Raw genomic sequence first — 6470 nt, forward strand, 5'->3', positions numbered from 1 at the left:
AAAATGATTCCAAATTCGTCTAGATTTTCGGTCTTATATTGTGGGGCAATTTTGACATAGTAAACATCCGAATTAGAAAAAACTTATTTCAAACATATTTGTTTTTTTTATCAGCTGTCCAACACTGCTAATTTCACCACAATCCGATACTTGAGAAGAAAGTTATGGTTAAAATACAGAGACGTGCTCATTCTGGAATCTTTCCAAAAATAACAGATTTTGCCGATTTCTCTTTTCTGCAGCAAACAAGTTCAAACTTGAATTGGTTCTAATCATTCCAAGAATGAGTCTACCGACTTTAGCTTCTTCCAAACTTTGTTATTGTTAGTTTGTGATTGGCTGCATTCTGATTGGACAAAATCACTTATATGTAAATATGCTTTTTAACAGGGATTTTGCTATTCAGAAGTGTTTCAGAAGATTCTGTACTATTTGCAAGTTAGAGAATTCGGTTCCCTGCTAGCCGCCTGGATGACGTGTCATCCCGACTGGACGCCCATCTGTCCCTAGTTCCAGCCGTCCGGACGCCCGTCAGACTAAAGCATCATCCGTCCGGACGATGTGGTTTTCCGTCCGAACCCTCCTCTGTATTGAAAAGCTTCTGTTCCAGCTTGCATCCGTCCGGACAACTCTTAGTGTTCGATCAAGCTTCAGATTTTCTTTCCAAAAGCAAATATGGGAACATTGCTACAACCGTCCGGACGACATGGATTCCCATCCGGATGCGCTACTCCTTAAGGCAAGTTCGCAATTCAAATTCAACCGTCTGGACGCCGGTCTACCATGGTCCGTACGCGCGTTCAACAGATATGAAAATTGTGTGTAGCAGATCACCCGTTCGGACGGCCATCCTCTTGGTCTGGACTGTCAAAGCCTTTATAAGGAAATTACTTGCAACGGACGTGCGACCGTCCGGACGACAGTGCTTCACCGTCCGGACGAGGCTCTCAAACAAGAAAGATTTTCAGAGAAAATCTCAAAATTTTGGTTGCACAGTTGTCCGTCCGGACGGCTCATGACCACCGTCCGGACGGTGCCCAGCTTTATCAAGCCAGACGCTCATTTGAGCCCTCAGCCTATAAATAGAGGCCCTTGTGCTTGAGATTTGCAAGAATTCGGTACTGAATTCCACTAGAGCTTAGAGAGTTATTTTTTGAGGTTATTGAGCTGATTTGTTCTCTCCGAAGCCGTTGCTGTGTGTGTTGTTGATACACTTAAACTGAAGTCTATCTTAGGGGTCGGCCCTAAGATAAAGGATTCCATTGAAGACCCTTTCAGGTAGGAGACCTAGTTGGGAGGCGTTCGTGTTAGGCTACATGTTAGAGTGCAAGGTATGACCACTACATCAAGGGTATGTGAGTGCTACTATCTTGTAACTAGTCTTGTCTTCTGAATAGTAGATATCCTGGGTTTGGCTGCTCCGGAGTGGTTTTTCTCATCTTGGGTTTCCACTTCGTTAACAAAAATCTTGTGTTATTTATTTTTCGCATTATTTTGTTAAGAGCCCATTTTAATTCACCAATGGCTGAAGAACCAAAGCCTGTGCTGTTGAGGGACCACTATGTTCCCTCAACATACACACCTACTTCAAGCCTTCAGTTGCCGGACATTACGGCAGCTCATTTTGAAATTAAGTCCGGATTCATTCAAATGCTTCCTTTATTTTACGGACTTAGTACTGAGGATCCTTATAAGCATTTAGATGACTTCATTGAAATCTGCTCCACCATTAGGTTGCAGAATTTTACAAAGGATGCTTTAAGGATGCGTTTATTTCCGTTCTCCCTTAAGGATAAAGCTAAGTATTGGTTAAATTCCCTAGAGACTAACTCTATTACTTCTTGGGCTCAGATGCAACATGAGTTCCTTAAGAAGTACTTTACCATAGGGAAGACCAACCAAATACGAAAAGCCATAACTGGTTTTTCGCAAGTAGAGGGAGAACCTTTTCATGAAACTTGGGAGAGGATGAAGGACCTTTTACGAAAGTGTCCACATCATGCTATTCCCAAGTGGCAGCTTGTACAGTGCTTCTATGATGGCTTGACTGAGCCACATAGACAGATGGTAGATGCCTCATGTGGGGGTACTTTTATGTTGAAGAATGAGGATGATGCATGGACACTTTTTGAAAACTTGTCTAAAAATTCTTTACACCATTCATCATCCGGTCGTAGGACAAACACTAAGAGCCAAACTCTTTATGAGGTATCCCAACCTTCAGACTTGAGTGCCAAGGTGGATGCCTTATCTAGAAAGTTAGATCAATTGTTAGCATCTGGTTTTGTTCCTGCGACTGCATCTCATATTCACACGCCACATGATGCATGTTCATTTTGTTCCGATCCATCACATCAGGCCGAAAATTGTCCTATTATTGGACAGTCTTCTGAGCCTCCTTTTGAGCAGATGAACGCAGTTTACTCTAGACCGGTTAGTGATCATTTTAATAATTCTTATAACCCGGTCTTGAGAAACAATAGTAATATGTGGCGGCCTAATGTTCCACAATACAATGGACTGCAAAACCAAGCTTATCAGTAGTCCGACAATCAATTCTACCAGCCGCCACCTAATAGTCGTCCTCCCAACCCACAATAGCAATCAACCCTTCCACCTCCTAGAAATTCTACATTTGAGGAGTCTTAGTAAATTTAAGTCTCAGACTCAGATTCTGAATTCCCATTCTCAGTCTATAGCAAAGCTAGAAGTCCAAATTGGACAACTAGCTAAGTCCTTTAATGAGAGAGAAATAGGGAAGTGCTCTAGTCCACCTATTATTCCTAGGAGTGGAGGGGTAGTCATTGATCCAAAGGTGGGAGAGACAAAGACTGAACCAATAGGGCAATTAGAAAAGACCAAACTTGCCAAGGGTAAGGGAGTGTTTACCGAAACACCACACTTCAACACACAATTCCTTGAGGCACATTTTAAACCTGAAGTGCCTTACCCTCTAAGTCTCAAGGATTCGAATGGGCACGAAACGATAAATTTTGCCCAACCACTGCCAGACACAAATCCATTCATTAGCAGTGAATTTTGAAGGGTCTGGCTGAAGACGTTAAACTTAGCGCTCCTGGGAGGCACCCCATTCATTTTGTTTGATTGTATATATTTTATGTTTAATTTTTATGCTTTGTAGTAATCTGTTTTTATTTCTTATTCCAAGGCATTTCGATCGATCCATTTTTGTTTCGATCGATCGAATTGTAGATCGATCGAAATGTGACAGTTTCATTTTTGATATTTCTGTTTGCGATCTTGTATATTACACTTTCTTTTTAGTTTTGTTTTTCAGGTTAAGTGTTTCTACCTCTAAGTTTGGGGGTATGCTTTGAGCCATATCTCCCTGTCCAGGTTTTCTTTATCCTTAAACCATGCTTTCATTTTGTATACATTGGGGACAATGTGTTATTTTAAGTTTGGGGGTATAGAAGTACACTTAGTCTAAATTTTGTACAAATTTTTCAAAATTCTTTGTGAATATCTATGTTGTTATATAGAAATTAGTTGATTTATAATTGTGATTTGCTTTTCATTGACAAATTTAAAATTTTGAACACATGATCACACAATTAGAGATTCTAAGTCTGCTTAATTACTTTTGGCTATGAGATTCACTTGTGAAATTTGAAAAATCATGACATACATTGGCATATTGTTTGTGGGGTATGTACTTAAGTTAATACCTTGCATATGGTTTTTAGTGTCTCAGAAAACCAAGATTACTTGTCAGATGGATAACGTGGGCATAGTTAAAAAAAAAAAAAAAAAAAAAAAAAAAAAAAAAAAAAACTTCATTGTGTAACCGGACCTCTTGCCTCATTAAGCATTGAGCGTTCGCGTCAAAAGATGTAAGTTAATAATAAATGGTTAGCTTGACTTCGTAGTTCTTCTTGACTTGAGTTATTAAGCCCTTAGGGATGTTTTACATCTAGTGCCCTAAAGCCATCTGGTTTGGGAGTCACTGGCCTAACACTTGGTACATAGGTCATTTAGAAGCTTAAAGGAGTTGAGCATTGCACAGCCATAATAAATAATGTAAATAAAGTATGTCTATGCCTTAGTTATTCCATTTAGCGAGAGATATAAAGATTTTGAGACACTGGAGCATGTATGTAGGTTATATTCTTTTAAAGCTCCATAACTGTATGTTAATATCAAACTGTATCATTTTTAACATATGAGATCTTAGCCGGCCATTTGTAAGCAAGTAGACTATAATTTTCTTAAAATGTGTGAAGATGGAGTTTATTAGTTTAAAGTTGTTCATGAATTATGAACCATTGTTTTGATGATACTTCTTTCTATTAGGTAACATGTATATTTTGTAAAGTTAATGTTTGTAGGTAGCATTTTCTGTTAAACCTTCACGAGACTTCACTCGTCCACTAGGGTAGCCTAGGGGTTTAAAAAGGCTTGTTGCATGTGCTAAATGCAATCGCGTTTCCCACGAAAGAGGATATAGATTAGTTGTTTATATTTTAATTTCTAGTTGTAATGCTAGGGACTAGCATTATGTAAGTTTGGGGGTGTGATAAGTCTTGAATTGTTTGATTCAAGACCCCTTTATTTGCATTTGTTAGACCTAGTTCGTATTGTATATATAACATTTTGTCGTAGTTTTTGTGTTTTATCTTATTTTCAGGTCTTAGTTGAAATCTAATTCAAAACACTTGAATTAGACCTGAAAATACATCAAGAGTACTTTAGTCATTTTCCTGCAAGTTGAAGAATCGTCCAAGGCAATTCGATCGATCTACTATTTGTATAGCCAATAATTCGATCGATCGATCGACATATTTTCGATCGATCGACTTTGCATCTTCCAGAAAATCAGATATTTCCAGATCTTTGCATTCTTTATGTAATTCAAATCATAAGTTGGATTTTGTGGACAGAAATGGACGCCGACCAGCTCTGTTTGTGCGGCTAGGATTAGCTCTTGATGGTCTTGTGTAAATCCAATTCTCTATATATATGAGATTAGGGTTTTAGGTTAGAACATGCATCTGTTGGGGTTTATTCGGATTTGCTTAGGTGTATCACTTCAATTTCTTGTATTTTCATTTACTTAGATGTAACTCTCTGGACCGAAATCCAGAGAGTTTGTTTCCTTATTGTTCTTCCTTTGCTCTTCATATTCTAGTTAGTTTTCTTCTTCCTCTTTTGTAATCCGAATTTCTTTAAGTTTAATATAGTTGATTTCAATTCATTTCTCCCTTGTTCCTTTACTGTTTTCATTCATTTCCATGCCTAGATTAGTTTAAATTCATGTCTAGCTAATTCAAGTTTTAGGGTTTGATCCAAATCCTATCCAAAACCATGTAGTGTTCTTGAGGTTCTTAAGATTTTCTTTAGATGTTTGATGATTGTTTGAGGGCTAGAGGATATCAAAACTCATGCTAAAAGGTTTTTATATCAATATTCCAATCCAATTATTCATGAAAAATAGATTAACTTGTCTATGAGTTTTTCTTGAAGTCTTGAGTAAAACCAACATTCTTGGAAACAAGAATGATGTCTTTTGCAATGATGCTATTTGACATGATGTATGATTTCTCATTAGAGTCACCTTATAGGGTATGCTAGGGAGCACCAATCATTTCACCCCTTTGGTAGTCTAATTGTTTTTCAATTGTAGTTTAACTTTATGTGGAATGATTTGGTGTGAAACTAGATATCTTGTCATTGTGGCCTAGTTAGGGTTTTCATGTATTGTGTATACTCATTAGGATGTGTTATAGAGTAGTAAGCTAGGGAACATTAGTCACTCCACGCCTTTGGTAGAGTAAATGTCTTTTCAATTATAGTTTAGTCTTTACGTGGAGTAGATTAATGTAAACCTAGGTGCTTTATGATTCCGTCTTAACTAGAGTGTTTTCACGTCGAGGTCGTCGTAATGGTTGACACCCATTACGCGCTCATATCAAACATGTTAGGAAGGTCCATATAGACTTTAAGCATTGCATTGGTGGAGGATTGAATAGGATCAACACCCTAAGTTTTCTTTACGTTTGTTTTCATTTCCGCTTTTATTTCTTCACCTTGTTGTTGTAGCTTTAATTCTACAACCTTTACTTTTATTTTTATTTTTAAGTTAAGTTAAATACGTTCCTTTCCATATTCCATTACGCAAAACAACCAATAATCTTTGTGGTTCGATCACCCTTACTATAGTACAATCGATACGTACTATTGCGAGTGGTAAACATATATAAATTTAAAATCCACGTGTAGCCGGCGAGTCCCGAGCTCAATTTTTGGCGCCGTTGCCGGGGATTAACGGTTGTTTATGGGATATTTAGGATTGTATTTAGTTTGATTTAGTACATAGTGTTAATTCTGTCCATAAGCTGTTTTTGGTTCTGTATAAAAACTGTTTTTAGTGTTTTTTGGGTTTTACTTCGGTTCTGTCTGTTTTCTGCAGAATTCTGTTTCTGCAAAAATATCGATCGATCGACTTTTTG

General features: G+C 37.7%; 1 non-coding gene across 1 annotated transcript; it reads right to left on the reverse strand.

Moving 5' to 3' along the window:
• Positions 1-1900: 1900 nt before the first annotated feature.
• Positions 1901-2006, reverse strand: LOC133865089 (small nucleolar RNA R71). The gene has a single exon (XR_009899621.1). It is a non-coding gene; the product is annotated as a small nucleolar RNA R71 (small nucleolar RNA).
• Positions 2007-6470: the final 4464 nt, after the last annotated feature.

Source organism: Alnus glutinosa, chromosome 3 (genome assembly GCF_958979055.1).
Source record: "Alnus glutinosa chromosome 3, dhAlnGlut1.1, whole genome shotgun sequence".
Lineage (NCBI taxonomy): Eukaryota > Viridiplantae > Streptophyta > Magnoliopsida > Fagales > Betulaceae > Alnus > Alnus glutinosa.